This window comes from Rattus norvegicus, chromosome 6, assembly GCF_021556685.1.
Source record: "Rattus norvegicus strain SHRSP/BbbUtx chromosome 6, alternate assembly SHRSP_T2T, whole genome shotgun sequence".
Taxonomy (NCBI): Eukaryota; Metazoa; Chordata; class Mammalia; order Rodentia; family Muridae; genus Rattus; species Rattus norvegicus.
The window spans coordinates 119853431-119880552 of record NC_141539.1 but is presented as its reverse complement, the minus strand read 5'-3'; the positions used below and the strand labels follow the sequence as shown (position 1 = coordinate 119880552).

Genomic DNA, 27122 nt, shown 5'->3' with positions numbered 1-27122 from the left:
TTGTAACCATTAAGTAGGCTAGACAAAAAAAATCATTTAGATCATAGCTTCTCCAATTCCAGTAGGTATGTGTGATGCTCAAGGGTCTTGTTAAAATACCATTTCTGATTTCTTAGATTTGGAATCCGAGTCTATATTTTTGTTAAGATTCTAGAACATGTACCATTAACAAGTCACTCAAAGGTAAGTGTTACTGTGGGTTTGGTAAAGCAATTGCCTGGGACATGTGAGGCTCTTAGAGAACCCTGACTCTTATATCAAGAGAATTTTGAGGATTAGGCCTTTTCCTAAAAGCAACCAAGTCCATTAAAAATCCTTGTATCAGTCTGAATGTATACCTTAAATTGATCACTTGTAAATATTCCTGCATAAGATTTAATATAATATCAGTCATTAACTATTTACTGAGTATTGAAATATGAGTCTCATAAAAATGAGATTAATACAAAATAATTTATTGGCAAGGATTTTCATTTCCGGTGGCAAATTTGCATATAATAAACATGTTACTAAATAAAAGTATTGAGTAATAGATATTGCTATAAGAATAATATAAAACCTTAAGGTAATAACAATATCAATCAGACAAGGCTTGACGGTAAGAGCATTTTCTGTCAAAGCAAGGGAATCTAAGTTCAAATCTTCATCACTCACTTCACAGCTGGGCGTGTCAGCACATGCCTGAAACTGCAGCACCAAGAAATGGAGAAAAGCAAATCCAAGAAGCTCACTGGCCAGACAGCCCAACAAAGACATTGAGATCCAAGTTCCACAAGACACTCTGTCTCAAAATGAAAAGTGGTGAATAATAGCAGCCACTTCATATCTGCCTCTTCTCACCTCTACATATAGGCTTCCTGGTACGTGCATCTTCATACCTGGGCAGGCGTGCACACACACATGTGCGTGCGCACACATTAGATAAACTTAAGTGTAGTTCAAGTGTATAGAAACCATAAACACCAAATTTAAAGTTCACAGGGGAACAAGGTTGAGATTTCCCTGGCGTCTCAATTCTGGAATGCCTGATATTTCCTAACTCCCATTTGAAAAAGAAAATAGAAATTTTTTCCTTTTTTTCTTTATTAACTTGTGTATTTCTTATTTACATTTCAAAAGTTATTCCCTTTCCCAGTTTCTGGGCCAACATTCCCCTAACCCTTCCCCCTTCCCTTCTATATAGGTGTTCCCTTCCCCATCCTCCCCACATTACCGCCCTCCCCCCAACAATCACGTTCACTGGGGGTTCAGTCTTAGCAGGACCCAGGGCTTCCCCTTACACTGGTGCTCTTACTAGGATATTCATTGCTACCTATGAGGTCAGAGTCCAGGGTCAGTCCATGTATAGTCTTTGGGTAGTGGCTTAGTCCCTGGAAGCTCTGGTTGCTTGACATTGTTGTACATATGGGGTCTCGAGCCCCTTCAAGCTCTTCCAGTTCTTTCTCTGATTCCTTCAACGGGGGTCCTATTCTCAGTTCAGTGGTTTGCTGCTGGCATTCGCCTCTGTATTTGCTGTATTCTGGCTGTGTCTCTCAGGAGCGATCTACATCCGGCTCCTGTCGGTCTGCACTTCTTTGCTTCATCCATCTTGTCTAATTGGGTGGCTGTATATGTATGGCCCACATGTGGGGCAGGCTCTGAATGGATGTTCCTTCAGTCTCTGTTTTAATCTTTGCCTCTCTCTTCCCTGCCAAGGGTATTCTTATTCCCCTTTTAAAGAAGGAGTGAAGCATTCGCATTTTGATCATCCATCTTGAGTTTCATGTGTTCTGTGCATCTAGGGTAATTCAAGCATTTGGGCTAATAGCCACTTATCAATGAGTGCATACCATGTGTGTTTTTCTGTGATTGTGTTACCTCACTCAGGATGATATAAGAAAATAGAATTTTAACCAAGAAAAGATTTGAAAATATTTTTCTTGAAGACTCATATTCAATTTCATTCCTCTCCTTTCTGACATCCAGATCTCAGTACTATCTCTCATTGCATGTTACCCTTGGAAGCTGATGTACTTGAGATGTAGGCAAGGGTGAGCAGGTGAGTGTCTGTGTTATTAGGCAAGTGATGTGGTAACTGACACTCGTTAGGAACTAAGGCCTCCCTTCATTTCATGCCCACGTCATGGCTGTGTGTACTTTCCGTTTGCCTCACTCTGGGTCTATGCTCACTTTGAAAGTTCATTTATGCAAATATGGAGATACACTCTTTCCATTTTGGTCTCTGGCTATTATTTCTGAATGATCATTTCAAACTGAGTGACTAGGCCTTTAAATTTCTGTCTCACACTCTTCTGTGAGTGCCTGCTGCACGTGAGGGACGATTGCTACCCCCACCCACAGACTGCATACAGAGCAAATATGCAGGTTCCCTAAAGAGGTAATCAGAAGTTATCCTGCAACGGAACAAAAGGAAATCAAGCAAGATTATTTAGTTCTGTTTTAAGTGCCAGTGAGCTGGTTCAGACAAGAGAAAAGTCTTGCAAAGTCTCTCTCTCCTCTCCCAGATGCACTCAATCTGAACACATTTCAGCACATTTAGATGTAAAAATAGAGGCTGTGTTTTTTAAGTAAACAGTGCTTCTAACTCCATGAATAACCATTTGAATACAATTGTGCATTCCGAATGAATCACTGTGTTTTTAATAATGAAACAACAGAAAGATCACATCATTCAAATGGAAATGGATTTTCATTTAATCTTCTGTGGCGGTGGCAATGATACAGTAGTGTGTGTGATAGAACTGAAGGGTTGCAAGAATTTTTCTAACTCCCCTGGTATCTTTTTAGAACTGACAGCTTCCTCGATTGTTAAAAGGAAGATGCTAGGAGTCATCATGGTTATGCATTAGATGAAGACTAGCACGAAGTGAATGTAACATTATTGTTCAATGACCATACATTAAGCCATTCTATGAACAGTTGTTATTGACTATGATCTCATAAGAAAGAGTGTATGTGCGTCTCCTGCATAATATGTGCATAATATACTCTGATTAAATATGATTATATATTAGATATGTAAATATATGATTATGTATGTAAAGATAGACAGCGTTATCCAGAAAATAATATACAATTTTAACCCAAGGACAAATTTCACTCTTCTGGAGATTTTGTAAATGACATTATTGTGTTATAATATTTTGAGAACTGGTTTATTTGTAAATAATAATAATACAGTGTTCCAGGTAATTTTTCAGTTACCTGAGACAAGACTGAGGGCACAGTCTACAGCAGAAGAGCACACATTACTGGTCTTCTCTCAGCTGCATACCCTTCCAGAGTTACTGAAACCTGGTGTCTGGACCCTGAGATTTAAAAAGTTACAGCAAAGGTTTGTTAATTAAAACGTTCACAAATGTAAGTCATGAATCTAAATTATCATCTTACAGGTTAATTGCCATTCATTAAGTAGGATCATGGATCATGTGACATAGCCACTGGGTTTGGGGCTTTATGCCACTTACACCTCTTACCTAGCTCTCATTAACCTGAGATACTGACTAGGAATAATTGGTAATTTTTTCTACTTCCCCAGCCACTGTTCTTCCTCATGCATACATTTGCAAGTTTATCTGTTTATCTGCATTTTTTAGTCTTGTATTGAATTGCAGAATCAGGTCATGTCTCACACCATACCTGGACCTTGAACCATGACTGGCCTTCCAGCTGACTCCTCATTTTAGGACTTCTACGCTTGGTTGAATTGGTGAACACCCCCCCGCCCCCGCACCCGATGTCCGGGATGCATTTTTTTTCTGTCAACTTCTTTCTCCTGCAGCGCTGCTAGTAAACTGTTCTCCCTCAGATCCGGGGCCCACAGTTCGGGTGTTAGACCCACAGCTCTCAGCCAGCGGCTTCCATGTGAAGACTGGATAAGTCTAGACTTTGCTCGTCTTCATGATTCGTTGATCTACTGCCATTGGGATGCTGTGGTAAGATTGATCTATCATTATTAATTTGTTCTTGGGTTGTCAGCAAGAACATTTGAATGTGTCTCTCGCCCAATGGGCATCTTGCCTTTGACTGTACCTCCGGGCTTCCGAATGGCATGCATCATGAAAAACCTCAAACGTCTAAAACTAGTGCCTGATTAAAAGGCATTCAAACCTACACACCTTTGCAATCAGGTCTGACCTCAGTACCCACTAGATAAAGACTCCAAGTGGCCATGCAATGGCACTTTTGATCCTACTATTCTAAAGGAACTTCATACATTCCACCAGCAGACCGGTAGATGGAAGGAGGTTCTCTATGTCCAAGCTTTTACTCCAAACCCTCTTTGTTCTTCCTGTCCCCCAAATCAACTCCTTCTGGCTATGAAACCTCAACTGGATGAAACTTCTACTTTTCTTGATCTAGCTAATGACCTTGCCACTGCAATCTCTCCTACTTTCCCAGCTTCCTTTTCTTCCTCTTCTTACCAGACTTCCCCAGTGTCTCCTTGCCTGATTTCTCCAGACTCCTCCCCCCACCCCACCCCCGCCATTCTTCCCCAATCCAACTAGCCCAGCGTTGGTCCTTTAAGGGTAGTTGCTGGGTTAGACAGACTTGTTAGAATACATGGCCCATTTACATTGAATGAAAAATCTCTCTCTCTCTCTCTCTCTCTCTCTCTCTCTCTCTCTCTCTCTCTCTAAAAAATAATATCTGAGATCTTTTACCTCCAGCCCTTCTGCCTTTATTAAAGGATTTCAGTATATCACTCAATCTTATAGCTTGACTTTCCAGCAGCTACAGTCAAACATCCAAAAATACAATGAATAGTGGGAAGCTTCTAATTCCTGGGTTTGGGAAAACCCTATATGGAAATGGATGCTGCCTTTCTTAATCCCACTTCTCATTTTTCTGGCTTTACTATTTGTTCCCTGCCTCATTAACCTCATCTCCACATTCCTCCAATGACAAATTCAGGCCACCTCTGCCAGTAAAATCTCCCACATGAGACCTGCTACTGATGTGATTTGTCCAGGATTGTAGGGCATATTCTAATAATGATGGGCATAGATCTTCTTGGTTCAAGAACTAAGGCAGAAGAATTCCAGGGAAGATCTCCTTCTCTATTTATTTAAAAGATATGCATAATTGATCAATCAAAGGAACACTTAAAGAGACTTGAAACCTACACAGGTTCAAAACATTCAGTGTCTAAGCACTGTAGACACAAAACCCCACTCCTAACCAAAAGCTACTTATAATGGATACCTGCTAGCAAAGGGAAAACCGGTTTTTACAACCATACATCAGGCCAGGCTCCAATGCCTATATGCCGCTGGCCAACACAAAGGAAATTCTATGCTTTGTTTTTGTGAAAGTTTGATTCCTTTGGACAATTTTTGTCTTCTTCTTTGTCTTTTGATTATTAATGCTGATTTCAGTTTTCCCTTTTGTTAGGCTTTTTTCTTTTTTTTTCTTTTTTGCTTTTTTGTTTTCTGCTTTGAAAAAGAGGAAGAAATTACATAAGTTTGAGTGAAGAGGCAAGTGGGGGAGGGGCTTTTCAGTCATTGGAGGAGGAAAATTATCAGAATTTGTTATATGAAAAGGATTTATGATGATAGAGCAGTGGCTGTCATTTGATGTCATCTTGTTCCTCAGAGAGACAGAGAGAGAGACAGAGACAGACATATATATACACACACACACACACACACACACACACACACAGAGAGACAGAGACAGAGACAGAGAGACAGAGAGAGAGAGAGACAGACAGACAGACAGACAGACAGATCTGCCTAATCTGAGCTTTTAGTTTTTAAAGGCCTCCCCAGTGTCACACATTTTTCAATAAGGTCACATCTCCTAAGCTTTTTAATATAGTTCTGCTAACTAGGAAAAATGTATTCAAACATTTGAGTCTATGGGGACAGTGCTCATTCAAATCATCACAAAGGTAAAAGTTAGTAACTTTGTACATTGAAAAAGAATCAGAAAGTAGGGATCATATATAAATGAGTGGGGTATGAAGAAAGATGAATCTCTGAAACAAGAATGAAGAGTTTATCAGCCTGTGAAGGAGAATTTTAACTCCGTTTGAGTGCAAATGGGATGCATTAGGACATATAATTGCGAGAGTCCTGATACTGATCCAAGCTAGTGCCTGGTGTTCAGCAGAGTGAAAATGTTTGCTGATTGACAGGGCTGTTGCAAATTGTCTATCAGGAAGAGACTGTGAGGACAGATTTCATGTTCCTTTTCAAATTCACTATACATAGTGACAAGAAGAGGGGACACAACATGCAGATGGTTTCCAGATCACAGGAACAGAATGACTACAGTACAAATGAAGTCCTTGAGTGGAAAAGGAACAGAAACATTGCATTGAATGGAGATCTGTCGACATCTTGAAATTCAGTGCTTTAGAAAGTCAGAGTCAGATCTGATGCTTATATGGTTTAAAGGTCTGAGCATTTTATTTCATTAATCACTAATGGTGTTTATGTTGTTTTGAGGTAGGAATAATAGTTTATTATGGTCTAGTGAGATAAACCAATTGCAAATTAGGAGAGAAGTCATCCTTTTAGCACTTGATGTTTAAAACAGAGCAAGTAAGAGAGGCAATAAACCATCCATAAGAAGACTGGTCAACTTCAGCACCATGTGGTAGTGAGCAAATCTAGCAAAAATGTATCTCCTTAGATTTTCATTTGTCATTCAGAACTACGGTCTCCTTTCACTATTTCTTCATTGCTCATTCCTATGTCATAATACAGGAAGACAGTTTCACTTTAATTCTTGCGTGAAGAGAGTTCATTCACTGAATGCTTGGTCAGAATATAAAACTGGTAGAAATCTGTGACAGATGAGAATTCTATGTGGTGAGGAAGCAAAGAGATCATGACAGGAAGAAGCTGGAGACAAACAAATTCCAGTAGTGTATTCTCAGTAGCCTTCTTTGTCTGTCTAGACCCTATTATCTGAAATTTGTGGAATCCATCCACATAACACCCCTAGTGGGAGAAAAAAAAGCATAAAATAACATGAACATAGCAACTACATTTCGTATTATTTCGAATAATATCAGATAAGAATAAAACAGGGAAGAGTTACCTGAAGATCACGTGATTCCAACAACAACAACAACAACAACAAAAAAACCCTTAAAAATTGTTCTATACTCTATTCCCTGTACAGGTATTTGCAATGTGTATTACTTCCATAATATCTCTGAGAAAGTTTGAATTATATTGTAGTTTAAACCACAAGTCTCCACACTTTTTATAAGTTATGAAATCCTCTCCTCATGTGACACCTATTTAATATCTGTGGAATACTAGTGTTTGGAAATATAACTTGAGGGGGAGAAAGGGTTGTGACAAGGAATTCCCACTGTACTGAGAGAGCCACCAGAAGAGTACCTTGAAAGTAGAAAGGGACAGTTCTGCTTAATTTCATATACCTTTCCTTTTATAGGGAGAGAAAATTCTCTCCTTCTGTAGACTATCATTATTCATTGCAAATTTCACACATATTTGGTCACATCCTCCTTACCAGCTTCCCTTCCTCATACCTAAACTTCAGGTATCATTTTTTTTTTTAAATCTGTCCTAGTATGTTTCAGGGGAGATGTTACAAAGCTTTCCCATTTAGGACTGACTTCTTAATAATCACTTAGTCTCAGCACTTTGCCCAGTTATGAGATTCTGTATTATTACCTGCTGTACCATCAATTAGGTCATCTTTCTGCCTAAGGTAAAGAGAAGCACTGATCTAAGGTTATCCACATATTTATTTAGCGATCAGATACTCATGATAATGTATATTTTGTAAAGAAACCATAATAGGTTCTACCCCTCCCCACTGGGCTTCCTGAGTCATGGCTTTTTGATCAAGTTTTAGTATCTTACTTTATTTTTACTGTACTGCTTACTTCTCAGTGGCTGTGGTAAAACACTACCATCAAGACACCTGAGGAAGAAGAGAGTTGATTTTACCCAGGAGTTAGAATCCTTATGTCTGGGACAGCATTTCAGTGAGCAACGGGTACGATGAAAAGAACAGAAAGCAGAGGGCTCACATGTTGATCTACAGACATAAAGCAAAGCTAGAAAACTGCAAGTCATGAGAGACTGCAAAGCCTTGAAAGCATTGTTCCAAGGACATAATTCCTCCGGCAAATAGAAACCTCCAAACAGCCATTAAACAGAAAATAAGCACTAGCATCCAACGGACTATGTGGGTAATGTCTCATTGAAACCACTACAGTGTACCAATCACGAACTCTTTCTTGTGGAAATGGGCTTCAAAAAATCCAATCACGAAGTAAAGTGACTGCCACTTTCACCTTCGTGCCACTATTGCACCAGAGGACACATTTGGCATGGCAGGTCAGTGTTTTCGAATGTGTTAATCACTGCTTAGTACATTCATTCTTGGTTTTACCCCACAGTGTTTTGTCATACTGTGAAGTTTCAGCGGCAGTGATGAGTTCTTAGGGCGGTTGCAAGCTTGATTTCTTCATGTCTTATAACCCAACTAAATTGTGTCTTCAGTAGTAAGTCTTGTCCTCTAGTTATAGGGAGAAGCCAAAAGCAACAAGAGACTGAGTTTGATGTGGCCGCTGTTGTCTTCATATTGAATATTCATATTCATAGGGAGGCATCCCACATCTAGCAATGAATAATAGACAAGAAGGTATATGAGATGGGACTGAAGCGTTATATGGAAGAAAATATAACACTCCTAAAAAGTAACTGAACAACGAAAAGCAATCAGACATTTACGTGAAAGTAAAAATTACAAAATAAGAAAGATATTAATGGAATTAATTGCTTTTATGGCCATTCTGAGACAGAAGTTGAAATTGTAGTTGAGAAAGTCAGTTTTCTTTTTCATTTGGGTTTCTATTTTACCCTTTATCCAATCATCAGGGTAGAGTGGGCAGACCATCAGACATGAGTAAAGAAGGTATCCTTGTATTTAATATGAAGAAGAAAAAATTCAAGTGAGAAAGCAGAAATCTTAATGCTAAAGTGCCAACCGGAAGAGGCTGCAGGTGTTACAGCTTTCTCTTCAGAGCTGGCTTCAAGATGCCAGTGAGAGAGGCTGGGAGTGAAAAAGAGGTAGGAAGCCCGAAGCTTTCCGAGCAATCTCAGAATGCTGATCAAGAACACTCTTGCAGCAAGTCTGCAGAAAGCAAGTTGAGAAATGAATGGCAAGAGAGGCGAATTTCCTGTGCGAGGTTGATCAAGAAGGCAGAAGTAAGTCCCCGGATTGCCTCTGAAGCTGCAGGTCTTCCCAGCTAAGTCAAGGATGGTTGATTTCACAAAAGAGGCAGCATTCCTTGGCGCAGGAACAGGAATGGTGGAAGCTGGAGTGAGTTACTCTGTATATTGCCAGGCTCCAACAGGTCTGTCTCCATGGAACCTGTCTCCAAGAGGACTTAGCATTACTCTTCTTTCTCTTAGGAGCATCTGTGTGCCAAAGCCTGGAACCAACTAAGAGAGGAACCACCAGGAGCCAAATTATGAAGTCTCCCCTTTCTTCTTTCTACAGTGAGCAATCTAATATGACTCTGTAGAGTCTCCATGCCCTACTATATAATGCTGGGTAGCCGCTGATTGGGGTATGTATATAAATGTTTTATAAAATGGAACCAATCAGGAAAAAGCTGTCAACTCTACTAGCTGAAAGAGAAAGCCTGGCAAAATTGAGGGTGTTCTCCATTAGGGATTGTGCTCTATGCCTGCCATTCTTATGCCCCTCCCTATAAGTCCATCCAGAGAGTTGGACAGGTTTTGACTTATGTCTTTATTTCTAGGCTTCTTTGTACTTGCAGACTGTCAAAGGCAGTGTTATGTAAGCTGTTGGGACAACCATGGCATGGGCTCTTTCTTCTTTCTTCTTTTCTTCTTTCTTCTTTCTTCTTTCTTCTTTCTTCTTTCTTCTTTCTTCTTTCTTCTTTCTTCTTCTTCTTCTTCTTCTTCTTCTTCTTCTTCTTCTTCTTCTTCTTCTCCTTCTCCTTCTCCTTCTCCTTCTCCTTCTCCTTCTCCTTCTCCTTCTCCACCTCCTCCTCCTCCTCCTCCTCCTCCTCCTCCTCCTTCTTCTTCTTCTTCTTCTTCTTCTTCTTCTCTTCTCCTCCTCCTCCTCCTCCTCCTCCTCCTCCTCCTCCTCCTCCTCCTCCTCCTTCTTCTTCTTCTTCTTCTTTTTTGCTGCTGCTGCTGAAGCTTCACGGAAGTAAGCACTTGGCTTGCAGAAAGGCAGCAGCTCCATTGGTCACTGGCATGCAACTAATCAATTTCCACTGTGGGCCAACAAAGCTGGATCTCTTTCTGGTTGATATTGTGAAGGTCCTGTTGCCTTTGCATCCAGAGTCCTCCAACCCTGGATGCTGAGGCAGAGCAGAAAATGCTGTTGGGAATCCCACCACTCCCGTTTTCAGCTTTAGATCTCCATCGGATGCTCCGTCCTAGTCCATAAGTAGTGTTAGCAGGGAAAAGCCAACAGCAGCCAGAAATATGTCCTCAGAAAAGTTATCAATGATGATAGGGAGCTCTAAAACAATGACAATCTTAACAACCATTGTTAACTAATGAAAAAGATAATATTCAATTGAGTGGTTTTTTTTTCTATGAGAGCTTTTAATTTTTGATTTTTGTGAGCAGACCAGTACCTCGTAGAACATCTCGGTGATGACAATTAAAATGCTGAGGAAACACCTATATCATTTGTGGATCTAAAAACAACAACAACATCAATAACACAGAAAGAAAGAAAGGAAGAAAGAAAGAAAGAAAGAAACAAACAAACAAACATGGATCTCAACCCCCGCATTGCCACCTGTTGCACTCTGTGAGCTGGCCTGACACTTGCCTGCTTAATCCTGGAGCTCTGTCCCTGGTGGATGGGTGCAGAAGAGCTGTCAGGCTGTCCAAATCAGCTACCACCAGGACCATTAGATCCAGGTCCTTGAGTTGGATGACCTCAATATCTATCCCATTTACAATAGGCATGTGCTGGAGCACAAGATGGGTGATCCACAACCAAAGCTGCAGGATCTCCATGACACAACAGGATATTCCAGAGAATTCTCAAGGAGGATCTAGTATTGATAGTGTAGAAGAAGCAAGAGGCCTCAAATTAGCCCCATCACTTACTGCTATGAATATCTGTGGGACAAAGCATGACATACAGCAGATTCCATATTCAGATTTGTTTGGTTGGGGGGGTGTACAGGAAGAGGGGGAAGGAAAGATGAGTGACATTGGAGTGCATGAAGTGAAAATCACCAAGAGTCAATAAAAAATGTTAGAAACAAAAGACCCTCAGTGACATTAAATCAATCAAACAAATAAATGAAAAGAAAGAAACCTTGTGTACCATAATAACCCATGTCCTATGTCTCTGACTTTACTAGTAAGTTGTCCACATGTACTAACACACACACACACACACACACACACGCACACACACAAACAACAACCACAAAAATACTAGCATCATTCACCCTCCTACCCTTTTGCATATTCACTGCATAAGCTAATAAATCAGAAAACAAGGATAAGAGACCATTAAAAATTATGATCTTTTAGAACTTCGGTATCTAGAAGTGTGAAGTTTAAATCTCTTTTCACTGATTCATGGTAAAGTTTTTTCTGTGACAGTTGACTCAGACTTGAGGTCAGCCGTTATATGGAGCTTCAAGAAGTGGGCTGATTCCCCAAAACCTTTGTGATTCATAGCACACTAGAAAAGTATTGAACTTCCTTACGAATGTCCATTTTACAGATAGAACACATTTAAATTATTTTCTTTAAAAATGTGTGCTGTGTTTGGATGACAGTGTTGTTGGAAGATTTTACTTGAAATCATAGTTTTTATCTTTCACAGTTTGAAACAGAATACCTGCAACTGCACTATCCTTTTGTTCTTGTACAGGCACATTCAAAAGACCTGGTCACCTGGGTAGTGAGTCACTGGGTTCTGAGTAACTACATAAGAAGAAATAAAAATATAATTATAATTTCTTAAATATAGAAAAAAATATTGCCATTCTTTGTGATAAAGTTGAGATCATGGTATCTTAATGACAATAGCAGTGTTTGACAAGCTGGTAATTTTGAGAGAGTTGTGGAGATCTATGCTGATGAAAGTTGGGCCTGAGTAGAGTTACATAGCCTATATGTTTCTCTCAAAAGTGTTGATGAAGTTAATTTCACATTTGTTTTCCTGTTGTGTTGCTTTTTAATGCATTGCTAGCAATATATTTTATTCTAATCGGGAACAACAACTGATCAAGAATTGAATTTCCTAGGTTAGAGCTTAGTACAATGTTCAGACCACCAAAATAGTAATTTTATGTTTCTTTAAAATATAAATGATTTCCTTTCTTCTAGAATATTGTTTAAACTATAACTCATGGTCAATACAATTTTAAAGGATTAATAAGTTATGCACTGGCATATTTTTTCCATCTTTATTAAATTGGGTATTTCTTATTTACATTTCAATTGTTATTCCCTTTACCGGTTTCCAGGCCAACATCCCCCTAGCCCCTCCCCCTCCCCTTCTATATGGGTATTCCCCTCCCCATGTTTAATGAATACTTCAGGTTCAGTGTCACAATTATGTATAGTCTGTGTTGATTTCTGTGTTGTAAATGCTCTCACCATGCCAGATGCAACTTACCAATGATTTGGATGGCAGTTCACAAAAGCCCTAAATGTTAACAATCGCCATGTAGTGAGTACAAGCTCCTTCATGAATTAGCCCAGATATTATTCAGAAAAGTGATCTGAGAATGAAGCCACCTGGAGATGAGGAAAGATGAAAAACATTTATCTGTGTCAGTGAGAGCCAAGAAATAGCTGTAATTTTCACTGCTGAACATGTGATACTCCTGAAATGCAGGCATCTTTAGCTTTAAGTAATTTAGGTCTGCTTTTCTTACAGCAAACCCCAATAAATGAGAAAATTTAAAAATACATTGACCTATTACTCCTAAAGTTTTTGTCAATATACATATATACACACATACAATATATATGTAATATTTATATACATAATATCTATGTTATATATACACATGCATACACATGATAAATACATATAAGTGCTAAATATTGCCACCCAAGATCTGGCTACATATCACACTACATTGTGGACTACTGTCTCTATCTCAAGAAGGAAACATATGTAGAATACGTAATGATAATTATAAGTCTGAAAAGGTGAAGGAAAAACACAATTCATTCTCTTGATCTTCTCCAAAGAGATTCTCATGATCAATAGGTTTTATTTATTTCTACACATCATTTCTTCAAAGTTTTCTCTATATTCCTTTATTTCACTCAATATTTTCTAACCCACAAAGTACCTAATCAAAGTGTTCAAAACTTGTAAAAATATTTTGTGGATATTGTATGCACAGAAATGAGCACATATTGCCATGTTAGGGTGCATCCTTTTTATAGATCCTAAATCCATACACATTTCATTTCTTGTACCAGATCATCTAACATTTAGCAGTTTATAGCAATAGAAATATTTTAAGGTCACAAGGTCAATTTTAGTGAGAAAGGTATTGTAAAATACATGTATAAGTAACAGTAATTTGAACTACAAAACAAACCAACATAGCTTTTAGAATTGCTGGGCTAGTTTCTAAATAGAAATAAAAAATATTTTTGAAAGTTTAAGTTCATGAAAATCACTAACTGCTAAAATTCTAAATTTTACAAAATATTTCTTATGACTACTTTTAAGAACCTATTCAATTTTTTTTTCATTTTCCATAGAGATGATCAGGATGTAAAGCCTCTTGATTTTGTTTTTTTGAATGTTTCAAGAAATTCCTTGTTTTTGCTGCTTTTCATTCTCTATGACTGACTTAGAAAATACATCTTTATACTTATGGGATGCATGATGCTTTTTCCTCGGATAAAATGTAAATATCACTCTCATGGAAAGAGATGTAAGACCAAGGTGCTTCTGAAATCTGAGACTCTTTTTTCTACAGCAGACAAATTAACTTTAGTTGTTCTTGGTTTGTCATTTGAATATGCTTTTTCCATATAGGTCATGGTTGCTTTAATTTCTTGTAGGAAAATGGTTTCTTCTCCATATACTATCCAGGGACAGTAATAATGATGAAGATAATAAGTTTTTACTAAAAAAATTAGAGATTTAGTCCATGGGAGCTCTGGGGTGTCTGGTTGGTTGATTACATATGGAACAACCCATGTCTCCTGTCACATATGTAGCAGAGGATGGCCTTGTCTGGCATCAATGGAGGAGAAGCTATTGGTGATGCAAAGGCTCAATGCCCCAGTGTAGGGGAGTGCCAGGGTTGGGAGTCAAGAGGGAGTGGATAGATGGGTGGGACACACTCATAGAATCAGGGAGAGGGAGGATGGGATAGGGGTTTCTGGAGGTAAAACTGGGAAATAGGATAACATTTGAAATGTAAATAAAGAAAGTATCCAATAAAAGAAAAGAAAAATGAAAGAACAGAGAAAAAGTGGTTGATACAGAGAAGGAAGAGAAGGGCAGAAGTCCTAAACATTAGATGTTGCACAGAGTTATCAATGCCAAAATGTCTCCTGGACTGGAACAGTGAAGAAACACTGTGCTAAAAGGAGGCAGCATCATTCACTATTGAATCACTCCATAGTACCTGTCACCTCCCTTCTGGGGAGATTTGGAAAATGACACTTAGCTTGTCCTTACAATCACAGAAAACACACCTTGGTGACACAAAGACAGACATTACCTCAGAGTTAAAAGCTGGAAAACATTTTCCAAGTAAATGGTCCGAAGAAACAAACTAGAATAGCCATTCTAATATGTAATAAAATCAACTTTCAACAAAAAGATATCAAAAAAGATAAAGAAAGACACTTCATATTCATCAAAGAAAAAATCCACCAAGATGAAATCTGAATCCTGAATATCTATGCTCCAAATGCAAGAGCAGCTACATTCATAAAATAAATCTTACTAATGCTTGAAGCACACATTACACCTCACACAATAATAGTATGAGATTTCAACACCCCACTAACTTCAATGGACAGACCATGGAAACAGAAAATAAACAGAGACAGAGAAACTAACAAAAGTTATGAACAAATGGATTTAACAGATATTTATAGAACATTCCATCTTAAAACAAAAGAGAATACCTTTTGCTCAGCACCTCATGGTACCTTCTCCAAAATTGATCATATAATTAGCCACAAAACAGGCCTGAACAGATACAAGAGGCTTGAAATAATCCCATGCAATCTATCAGATCACCACAGACTAAGGCTTGTTTCAATAACAGTAAAAACATCAGAAAACCCATATATACATGGTAGATGAATTACACTCTGGTCAATAATAACTTGGTAAAGGATGAAACAAAGAAAGAAATTAAAAACTTTTTAGAATTTAATCAAAATGAAGGCACAACATACCCAAACTTACTGGAAACAATGAAAGCAGTGCTAAGAGGAAAATGCCTACCTCTGAATTCCTCCAAAAAGAAACTGTATACACCATACACTAGCAGCTGGACAGCACACTGACAGCTCTAGAACAAAAAGAAGAAAGTACTCCCAAGAGGATTAGACAACAGGGAATAATTAAACTGAGAACTAAAGTTAACCAAGTAGAAGGAAAAAGAACTATACAAGGAATCAACAAAACCAGAAATTGGTTATTTGAGAAAATCAACAGGATAGACAAACTCTTAGCCAGACTAACCAGAGGGCACAGAGACAGTATCCAATTTAACAAAATCAGAAATGAAAAGAGAGACATAACAACAGAAAGATGAGGAAATTCAAAATATCATCAGATCCTATTAAGAAACTTTGTACTCAACAAAACTGGAAAATCTGGATGAAATGGAAATTTTTCTAGACAGACCTCAGGTACTAAAGTTAAATCAAGATGAGATAAAACATCTAAACAATCCTATAATCCCTAAAGAAATAGACATGGTCATTAAAATATCTCCCTTCATAATGAAGAGAAAGCAAAGAAGAGAGATCAAGGGAAGAGAAGAAGAGATACCCTAAGGACCATCTCCCTTTGAGTAGGTTCTACCTCCTAAGCAATGATCACCACCCAAAAGCCCAAGCAATAATTAGCCCATTGAAGAACAACAACAACCAAAAAAAAGAGATAAAAAAGGAGAAGAAAATAAAGAAATCTCCCAACAAAAAAAAAAAAAAAAAAAAAAGCACAGGACCTGAAGGACTTAGTGCAGAATTTTATCAGACCTTCAAAGTAGACCTAAAACAAGACTTTTCAAACATTCCACAAAATAGAAACAGAAGGATCACTACCAAATTGTTTCTATGAAGCCACAATTATGTTCATACCTAAACCACACAAAGACCCAATGAAGAAAAAGAACTTCAGACCAATTTAACTTATGAATATTGATGCCAAAATACTCAATAAAATCCTCGGCCACCAAATCCAAGAGCACATCAAAACAATCATACATCATGATCAAGTAGGCTTCATCCCAGGGATGAAGGGATAGTTCAATATACGGAAATCCATCAATGTAATTCACTATATAAACAAACATAAAGGTAAAAAAAAAACAAACCAACAAACAAACAAAAAAAACCACAGGATCATCTCATTAGATGCTGAGAAAGCATTTGACAAAATTCAACACCCCTTCATGATGAAAGACCTGAAAAGATCAGGAACTCAAGGCCCATACCTAAACATAGTAAAAGCAATATACAGCAAACCAGTAGCCAACATCAAACTAAATAGAGAAACTAGAAGCAATCCCACTGAAATCAGAGACTAGACAAGACTGCCAATCTCTCTCTACCTATTTAATAAAGTACTTGAAATCCTAGACAGAGCAATTAGACAACAAAAAGAGGTCAAAGGGATAGAAATTGGAAAGGAAGAAGTCACAATATCATTATTTGCAGATGATATGATAATATACTTAAGTGACCCCAAACTTCCACCATAGAACTCAAAAACCTGATAAACAACTTCAGTGAAGTGCGTGGTATAAAATTAACTAAAAAAAATCTGCATCCTTCCTTTACTCAAAGAATAAAAAGACTGATAAAGATATTAGGGAAATGACACCCTTTACAATAGTCACAAATAATATAAAATACCTTGCTGTGACTATAACCAAGCTAGTGAAATGTCTAGAATTTCAATCTTTGAAGAAAGAAATCGAAGAAGATCTCAGAAGATGGAAAGATCTCCCATGCTCATGGATTGGCAGGATTAATGTTGTAAAAATGGCCATCTTACTTTAAGCAATCTATTGATTCAATGCACTCCCCATCAAAATTCCAACTCAATTCTTCATAGAATTGACAGCAATTTGCCAATTTATTTGGAAAAACAAAAAACCCAGGATAGCAAAACCTATTCTCAACAATAAAAGAACTCCCGTATCATCATTCATGACCTCAATCTGAATTATAGAGCAATTGTGATTAAAAAAAAAACAAACAAACCTGATGGTATTGGTACAGAGACAGGCAAGTAGATGATGGAATAAAATTGAAGATTCAGAAATGAACCCACACTCCTATGGTCACTTGATCGTTGACAAAGCAGCTAAAACCATCAAGTGGAAAAAAGATAGCATTTTCAATAAATAATGCTGGTTCAACTGTCAGTCAGCACCTAGTAGAATGCCAATCGATCCGTTCTTATCTCCTTGTACAAACTCCAAGTGGATCAAGGCCCTCTACATAAAGCAAGATACACTTAAACTAATAGAAGAGAAAGTGGGATAGAGCCTTGAACACATGAGCATAGGCAAAATCGTCCTGAACAGAACACCACCCAATTTTCTTGTGAGAAGGAATGATATACTCTATGGATTGCTATTGAAACCCTGTGGAGGCAGGTATAATATCAAGCTAGAGTCTGTAATTTGGCAAGGAAAAAGGTAGGGAGGGGAGAGAGAGAGAGAGAGAGAGAGAGAGAGAGAGAGAGAGAGAGAGAGAGAGAGAGAGAGAGAGAGAGAGAGGAGAGAGGAGAGAAATGGAGGGAGGGAGAGAGAGAAGAGAAAGGGAGGGAGAGATACGGAGAGAGAGAAAGAGAGAAAGAGAGGGGGAGGACAGGGGATAAGCAGGAAGGACAGAGAAAGATGAAAAAAACCTATGATATAGAAATTATTTAGTTTGAGACTTAAATATGCACATTCTACTTGTTTATGCTAGTTGTCCCACCTCTCCTGGAAAAATCTGTCTTCATTTTTTTAAACTAATTTTACACGTTGCACAATTTTTCATTATAGACTTTTATGAAAATTGCTATATTTTTAAAAGCTTGTTTCTTTGCTATTAGAATTTTAGATATTTCAAGGCATGAGCCTATATCATGTCAGTAACCCATAGGAATTTGTTTGAAACTTGTCCATATTAATCAAAATTAATGTCCATGTTTGTTAATGCTACCATTTGTGGATGGAATTTGTCTGTGAAGAATCAAAGATATATCAAGGAAGTTAATGTTCCAGTGCTATCATGTTGAAAACATACAAAATATATTCACAAATTGAAGGCATAGAATTTTGTATATCAACTACCCCTGAAGTCAGTTTTACATACATTGTATTTTGATAAGATCAAAGGACAATTGCTATCATATGTTGGATGGACTTCCTCCCTCTTTTCCCTTTCTCTAAGCAAAAAAATATGATCCTAATTTACCTTTGAGTGCACTTAAGTGTAAAGTTTATTTATTAATAATTAAATAAATTTTATGTTTACATAATTCATACAAATAATTTGACTAAAATAAATTTTAAAATATTTCAGTATTTTGAGCATTGAAATTTCAACTATTTTTAATTCATTTTTAATGTTTTATTATATATTTCTTTACTTATATTTCAAAGGTTATTCCCCTTCCTGATTTTCTGTCCATAAACCCCAATTCCCTCCCCTCCCCCCTCCCCTGTTCCTCCTATGCATCCCCCTTATTGCCCTCCCCCATATTTCCCTGCACTGGGGGTCCAACCTTGGCAAGACCAAGGGCTTTCCCTTCCACTGGTGTCCCAACAAGGCTATTCTCTACTACATATGCAGTTGGAGCCCTGGGTCAGTGTAGATCTCTCCTGAGAGACACATCCAGAGCACGTACAATACAGAGGTCAATGCTAGCCACAAATCACTGAACTGAGAATAAGACCCCCTTGGGGGGGAATTAGAGGAAGTATTGAAAGAGTTGAAGGAGCTTGCAACCCCATAGAATTTTTAACTTATTTACATAATATTCTCAAAATTACGTCACAAAATTAGGAAATTTTAAATTTGTTTTAGGGTTATTTAAACAATACCATACACTTATTATCATTAAGTTATTTGTACAGTGATTATCTTATATCTCCATACTGATTTACATTTTTATATTGTATGTTTTACCCAGATTTAAACATTGAGTCACTTAATCCATATTTAACCTCTGTGTCATATAAATTGTACCTTGATTATCATTTACTTGGTAGCAATTATTTAAGGCTAAAATACCAATTTGATTTATAAGGTCAGAGTTACCCTGAATACTAATACAAATAAAGAGAATTACAGAGCCCTTTCTATGAACATACACACAAAAATTACCAATAAAATGCTTTCAAACTGAATCTAAAAGTACCTGAAAAGTATCATCTTCCATGATCACATATACTTCATCCCAATGAGTGAGCAATGGTTCAATATAAAAACTACAGGATAGATTTTCATTAGATGCAGAAAATCCCTTTGAGAAAAATATAAGACCTTTCTTAATAAAAGTCATAGAGAGCTTAGGAATATGAGAGACATAACTGAACACAATAAATGCAGTTTATACCAAGCTCATGGCCAATGGCAACATAAAAGGAGAGAAACTCAAAACAATTAAAATGAAACCAGGAAGAAGACAAGGTTTGCTACTCCATTCATAATCATTGTAGTACTTGAAGTCCTAGCTAGAACAATCAGATTACTGCAATAGTTAAAGGGTATACATTTTCAAAAAGTAGATATCAGTGTATCTTCACTTGATGATGATATGATAGTATAAATGAGTTCTACTAAATGCCACCAGGAAACTGCGACATGTCCTAAATACTTTCAGCATAATAACTGCATAAACATTAATTCACAGGGTCATTAGCCTTCCTACAAATATAGCAAATGGACTGAAAAAGATTTCTGGGAAACACCACCTTACACAATAGTCTCAAATCACATGAAATTTCTTGATGTAATGCTAACAAAGCATATAAAAGTCTTGTATGACATAAACTATAAGACATTGTAAAAGAAATTGAAGATATCATAAGATTAAAAGATCCTCTATGTTTACAAATCAGTAGTTTTAATATAGTAAAAATGGTCAACCAAAATCTACAGATTCAATGTGATCCCCATCAAAACACCGACACTGTTCTTTAAAGATCTTAAAAGGACAATTCTCAGCTTCATAAGGAAGATAAAAGCAATCCTGAGCTATTACAGTACTGCTGCACATATCAACATTTGCACCCATGACCTCAAATTACACTACATACCAAAATGAATAAAAACGAGGCATATTGGCATAAAACAGGAACATTCATCAATGACACAGACAGTAAATCTGCACACCTATGGACACCTTATTTTTCTAAAGAATCCAAAAACACACACTGGAACAAAGACAGCATCTTTAACAAATTAAGCTAGTCAAACTTAATGGGCACAAGAAGTCAAACAGTGGTGATCCCACTCATAGAATTAGATTCACTGATGCCCCTAACTGCAATTTTGCAACTATTGTGAGGCATAATATACATATTTAAATGCAGGATATCTGATATTAGACTCCTCTGAAAGGATCATTAAGTCACCCAAATGGGCCAAATACACACACACACACACACACACACACACACACACACACACACACACACACACACAATATGCCTTTCCTCGGTGGTATGGTATTTTTGTTGGATGCAACAGAAAGTTAGATCCTGTTTTGTAATCCAATATTTAGTCTATGTGCTTTTACTGTGTAATTTCAAGCCATTACTTTTGAAACTCATTAATGAAAGCTTTTATTAATATCTTTTATTTTGTTATTGAGGTATGGTTTCTCTTTTTAACTAAATGTTCTGGGATTGTCCATCCTTTGTGCCCTGTTGGGTCTGGTTACCCTTTCAGAATGATGTTTTCCTTGCAGTTTATTCTGAAGACATAGAGTGATAGACAGAACTTGCTTAAATGTATTTTTATCATGAAATATTTTTTCCACACAATTGTGGATGAATCAAGATTTGTTTTAAAAAATGTGTTCTATAAGAAATACTTGAAGATTAAACTCAAGGGAGTCAAAATAATAACAGAAGGTAGAAATAAGTTATGAAACCTATTGCATACTGACATGTGAGTTGTTGGGCAGCAATGAGGAAGATGAATGCAGGATATCAGTTTAGGACAGTCAAGATACTTTGTGCAGATGGGCTGAATGTAGTGGATAAAGAATGAAAAAATAGATTTGTGGTTGATTCATTGGGTTTGTGATAGAGAAATTTAGAGAGAAGAAGAACTGTGTTTTCCAGAGAGGACTATTGAAAGAATATATAAAGAGTAATATTTCAACCATCGAATAGTGAGGCATTGCTTTTAAATACAGATAGTGAAGTCAAAAACAGATATTAAAATGACAATGATGGACAAAGGTGGAACACACAATATATGCACACACACACACAAACCACAAAATGTAAATATTCATCAGCCATAATATCACCTTTAGATATATTCAAAAATGCAATTACTAATAACCTAACACAAGATATGAACATAACCTGCAACAAGAAGTCTCTCTCTCTCTCTCTCTCTCTCTCTCTCTCTCTCTCTCTCTCTCTCTGTTATTTGTATTTATTGTTCTCTCATACAATACATCTTGACCACAGTTTCCCTTTCCTCCCCTCTTTTCTGTGAAGCCACTCCAAATCCCCTCTCCCTGCAGATCTACTCCTCCCTTTTTCCCCAAAAAAACCAAAAGCACAAGCCCAGATATCACATCAGGTTAAGGCAACCCAGTAGGAGGAAAAGGGTCCCAAAAGCAGGGAAAAATGTCAGAGAAACCCTGACAGCCACTATCAGGAGTCCACTAAAAATACCAAGCCAACAACTGTTAACATACACAGAGGACCCCTAACACTTAGCCATGCAGGGACCTCAATTGATGTTTCAGATTCTATGAGTCCCTATGGGTCCTGCTTGGTTGATTCTTAGAGATATGCTCTCCTAACATCCTTGACCCTGTGGCTTGCACATTTCCTCCTCCCCTTTTCTGAGGGGTTCTATGAGCTCCTTGGGGAGGAACCATATAGCAGCCTCCAACCTGTACTCTTACTCCACTGAATATTTTGTTATAGGTCTCCGCATTTAGTCTCCTTAGCATTTTTAACAGTATTAAAACAGTAAAATGTTCTTACAAATTCAGTAGGTAACCCCAGTGCACTTTATCCTTTGAATTGTTGGTCCCCATTGTTGTTGGAGATTGTAGGAACTTCAAGAGTTTGGACCTAGTTAGAGGGAGTGGTTCAATACAGTGGTTCTATGGACTTATTATCCATGGCCACTTTGTTTTATTCTGATTTCTTTTGAAGCATGAATTGAAGAGAACATTGTTGTTGTTTTGTTGTTGTTGTTGTTGTTGTGTGGTTATAGTAATAGTACAGTAGCTAATACTCATATTTATCAGATTTAAACCAAACTACCCATTTACGAATAATAATCCTTTGTTCTCCTATATTTCACAAATGGGAGAAATATGTTAGGATCCTATCATTAAGAAATATAAAGCACTGGGGAATTCATGTGGAGGTCAGAGTGGAAACAGGTGAGAGTGGAAGCAACAGAAGGGGTCATGGCTGCCAAAGTGATTGAGTCCATCGGAAAGTTCGGCCGGGCATTAGCAGTTACAGGAGACGTGGTGAACTCTGATTTATATAACGTGGATGCCGGACACAGAGCTGTCATCTTCGACCAATTCAGTGGTGTGCAGGACATCGTGGTAGGGGAAGGGACTCACTTTCTCATCCCTTGGGTACAGAAGCCAATCCTCTTTGACTGCTGCTCTCGACCACGGAATGTGCCGGTCATCACTGGTAGCAAAGACTTCCAGAATGTCAACATCACTATGTTATCCTCTTCCGGCCAGTGGCTAGCCAGCTTCCCGGTATCTACACCAGTATTGGCGAGGACTATGATGAGCAGGTGCTGCCATCTGTCACCACAGAGATCCTCAAGTCGGTGGTGGCTCGATTCGATGCTGGAGAATTGATTACCCAGCGAGAGCTGGTCTCCAGGCAGGTGAGCGATGACCTCACAGAGCGAGCAGCAACATTCGGGCTCATCCTGGATGACGTGTCCCTGACACATCTGACGTGCGGGAAGGAGTTGACAGAGGCGGTGGAAGCCAAATAGGTGGCTCAGCAGGAAGCAGAGAGAGCCAGATTTGTAGTGGAAAAGGCTGAGCAGCAGAACAAGGCGGCCATCATCTCTGCTGAGGGGGACTCCAAGGCAGCCGAGTTGATCGCCAACTCACTGGCCACCTCCGGTGATGGCCTGATCGAGCTGCGAAAGCTGGAAGCTGCTGAGGACATTGCTTTCCAGCTCTCCCACTCTCGGAACATCACCTACCTGCCAGCAGGGCAGTCCGTGCTCCTCCAGCTTCCCCAGTAAGGCCAACCAGGCCACGGCCTCCATCGCTCGGAATGACGCCTTTTTTCCTGCCCCAACCCCAGAAATCACTGTGAAATTTAATGATTGTCTTAATGTGAAGGAAATAAACGTAAAATCACTTCAGATCTCTCTAAACAAACAAACAAACAAACAAACAAACAAAGCAGTGAGTTTTGAACAACAGAAGCTTGCTTTATCAGAATTCTCAAAGCTATGAGTCTGAAATCAACACCAGAGGACAGGAATCATGGTGTCATTCTATGTCCTTGATATAGACACTGAGAGTCTGTTTTTCCACTCAGTTCCCCTGACTGTCGTCATGAGAGGTCAGAGCTACAGCACTCCAGTACTCACAGCCAGTTCATCCAGCACTCTGCTACGTCTATCGTCATCAGTTACTCTACAGCCATTGCATATCTCTTCAACTGCAGAAAGCAACGAGTCTTGTGAATTAGGCAGTTGATATTTGGTGGTAGTAAGGTGGTCAGTTAATGCTGTCATCTATAGCATTGAGGATTAATCATGTAAACCAAATAAACCATAACATTAGAAAGAATTGTCGTTAACAGTCAAAGCAGCATAAAATCAAAAGCTTGACAGAAAAATAAAAATCAAATATACCATTTTTGGAAACGAGTAAGTAGTAATATCCCCATGCCCTGTGTCTTAACAGAGAATTGCCATTTGCGAGTTTAAGAGGGAGAAGAAAGGAACTCAAGCACTAAAAACCACATAAAAGAGGCAAGACTCCTTGAATCTGCAAGGAAAAATAAATTCAACCCCAGTTCCTAAAGAAGCAGCTCCTTTTTCATACCCAGTGTTTAGCCTTCGGAAGATTTAAATAATTTATGGCATGATATTAGTAAAAGTCCTAGATCATCTTTGGGGAAATAAGTTGTGCATATGTGAAACATAAAGGAAAACATATAATCAATATGTAATTACATTGTCTATCTCAATAGTTTCCCGCCTTCCTAATGCTGTAACCATTTAATAAAATTCCTCATGTTGGGGTAAAATTATTTTCGTTGTTACTTTTTAATAGTAATTTGGCTACTGTTAAAAATTGCAATGTAAAATATCTGTGTTTTGTGATGGTCTTCGGTCATTAACTCCTAAAAGTGTTGAAATCCACTGGTATCTGCTAGTACTTCAGGGATAAAAAGGAATGGGACAGAGGGGAAGAATTTTATTGTTCTTGACATTAATGTTTCAACAAGGTTGGGTAGAAAACCATATATGGAGAATGGAGAACATTCAGGATAGTTCACACAGGGGGGAAAAAAGGAGAGAAAGCAAGGATAGAAAACTGGAAATAAGAACTGAGGAGACTATGACTAAGATTATGAGCATTTTTATTAAAACATTTGGATGGGCTGGATAACTCAGATTGTATTTCAAAGAATAACGGTGAGGAACACAGTGAAAGTGGCTCTTTGATGCTCCCCTCAAACCATGCTGGTCATATCTACACTTGCATATCTGCTGCACTGTTGGGAGTGTGTAGTTTCATTACATGTAACCAAGAAATGCCTGAAGCAGCAAGCAGAATGTAGAATTCCTCCACATGGTGAAATTTGAGAAAATGATGCGCATATTTTGTATTTCTTACATTTTTCCAAAGGCGAAGACATGAAGGTCTATAGACAGCCCTTACTGAGGTAGGAAAAATGGCATGCATATCTTACAGAGAAACAAAAAGAAATTTTGTTTCTGCAAAGCATGTAGTCTCTCACACTACAAAGAGTGACAGAAAGTCACTTTTATTTGGATGTTATGCTATTTTTATATTACTTTTATTTTTTTTTCAGTCCAATCATTACCCTCCCCCAAAGACCCCCTCCCACAGTCCTTCATTCCATTCCTCCTACCCTGTCTCCATGCTGTTGTATGTTCCCTCCCTGCCAGGCCTACCCTCTCCCTGGAGCCTCAAATCATCCAAGGGTTAGGCACATCTCCCACTGAGGCCAGACCAGGCAGTCCTCTGCTGTATAGGTGCTGGGGTCTTAGACCAGCTCATGTATGCTGCCTGGTTGGCGGTTCAGAGTCTGAGAGATCTCATGAGTCTTGCCTGTAAATGTAATTTCAAAAAAGAGACTGGTGAAGCATTAGCATATTGAGAGCAGATCATCATCTACCATATACACACACGCATGACCATACACATGTTTCCTTTAGCTGTGTTCATTTGAAGCATAAACATCCTGCCTTCAGCCTTTCTATCTTCGTGGACTGATAAGGTAACCTTTGCAAATTGTTCAGTGAAGCCTGGATGTTTTCCTGCTAATAAAAACATTTTACTAATGTGACATTGGATTTGAAAGGTTTGAAAATTGTGCGTGTACACTTGAGGGGCTATTGTAAGCAAATGATACAATTTCAGTAATGCCTCCGTGTCTCCACTCTGCATACTATTTGTGTTGATTTTGCACATAGTTCAGAATTAATTCCAAAACAAGAAATATATGAGGCTGTGACATTTAACTTTGTTCTGTTTTCAGTTCTGAATGGAAGCAGTATGTGACCTCTGGGCACCGATTCTAGCTACAATTCCTTTTCTCAGAAACCACTTTCCCCAAGGCATTGGTGTGATTCAGGCATCGTATTTAACTCTGGGACTGCACTGTCCAACAGGCAGGGCCTCTACATTTGAGATCTAATAGCATGTGAAAATTGTTGTAAAAATAGAAGTACATGTGCAAACATTAAAATGTAGTTCAAACAAACAGTTTGTGGAAATCTTTGAGTGTGAATTTTGAACAGCTGAGTTCTGCCAAGCAGAGTCAGGGAGGAAGATATGGACAGCCGCCAAGGAAAAGATACTTTTTTTTCCCAGAAAAAATCAAATGCAGAGAAGAAATGTGCATGATAAGAAGTTTTGATACATGAAAACTATTTTAAATTTTCTAAGACTATGATATGGTTATGAGGGTGTGGTGCAAAGGTGTCGAGGTTATGGGAACTAAAAGCCCTCTTCAAAAATAGAATTTGTGACTGGTGCAGAAGGATGATGAAGTTACAGCCAGAGGAAGACCCTGGTTCAAAGCAAGCAAACTAACAAAAAGAAATCAGAATTTTTCAAAGGAAAAGCAAATAAACAAAGCATATGTTTATATATGTTTACGCATCCCAAGGAACCATTTCAACAGGAGGAAATCGTGGGTCAAATATGTCCTCAAAAGTAAGTTTTCTTACCTAGAGAACATGGAAAAGTGAGTCAACAATATTATCTATGTGGTTTACTTTGAAATACTGTGTTAAGTAGTCACATGATCTTGACATGGTTTTAATACAGCATTGACCTAAGTGGTTAGACTCGGAGGACAAGAAAAGGTTTTGTGATTCTTATTCTTCTTATTATTCATTTATTTTACTTTTACTATTTCCTATTGTGGAGTTTTTATCCCACTGGGTTCCTATTTATGGCTTTGTCAAGTGGCTGCACTTTTCCTCTTGCTATAG

The 27122-nt window shown here is 38.1% G+C and overlaps 1 long non-coding RNA gene and 1 pseudogene across 2 annotated transcripts in view; one reads left to right on the top strand and one right to left on the bottom strand.

Annotated features, from left to right (window-relative positions):
- LOC134479459 (uncharacterized) overlaps positions 1-19695 on the bottom strand; it is a 94070-nt gene extending 74375 nt beyond the window's left edge. The window contains exons 1-3 of the long non-coding RNA XR_015622528.1: positions 19591-19695; positions 12628-12749; positions 3205-3308 (exon numbers count right to left, since the gene is read on the bottom strand). This is a non-coding gene — a long non-coding RNA (uncharacterized LOC134479459). The remainder of the gene's footprint in view (positions 1-3204; positions 3309-12627; positions 12750-19590) is intronic.
- A 3072-nt stretch (positions 19696-22767) lies between these two features.
- On the top strand, positions 22768-24676 carry Phb1-ps13 (prohibitin 1, pseudogene 13; annotated as a pseudogene). The gene has a single exon (XR_015622527.1). The product of XR_015622527.1 is annotated as a prohibitin 1, pseudogene 13, transcript variant X2 (transcript).
- The last annotated feature ends 2446 nt before the right edge of the window (positions 24677-27122 follow it).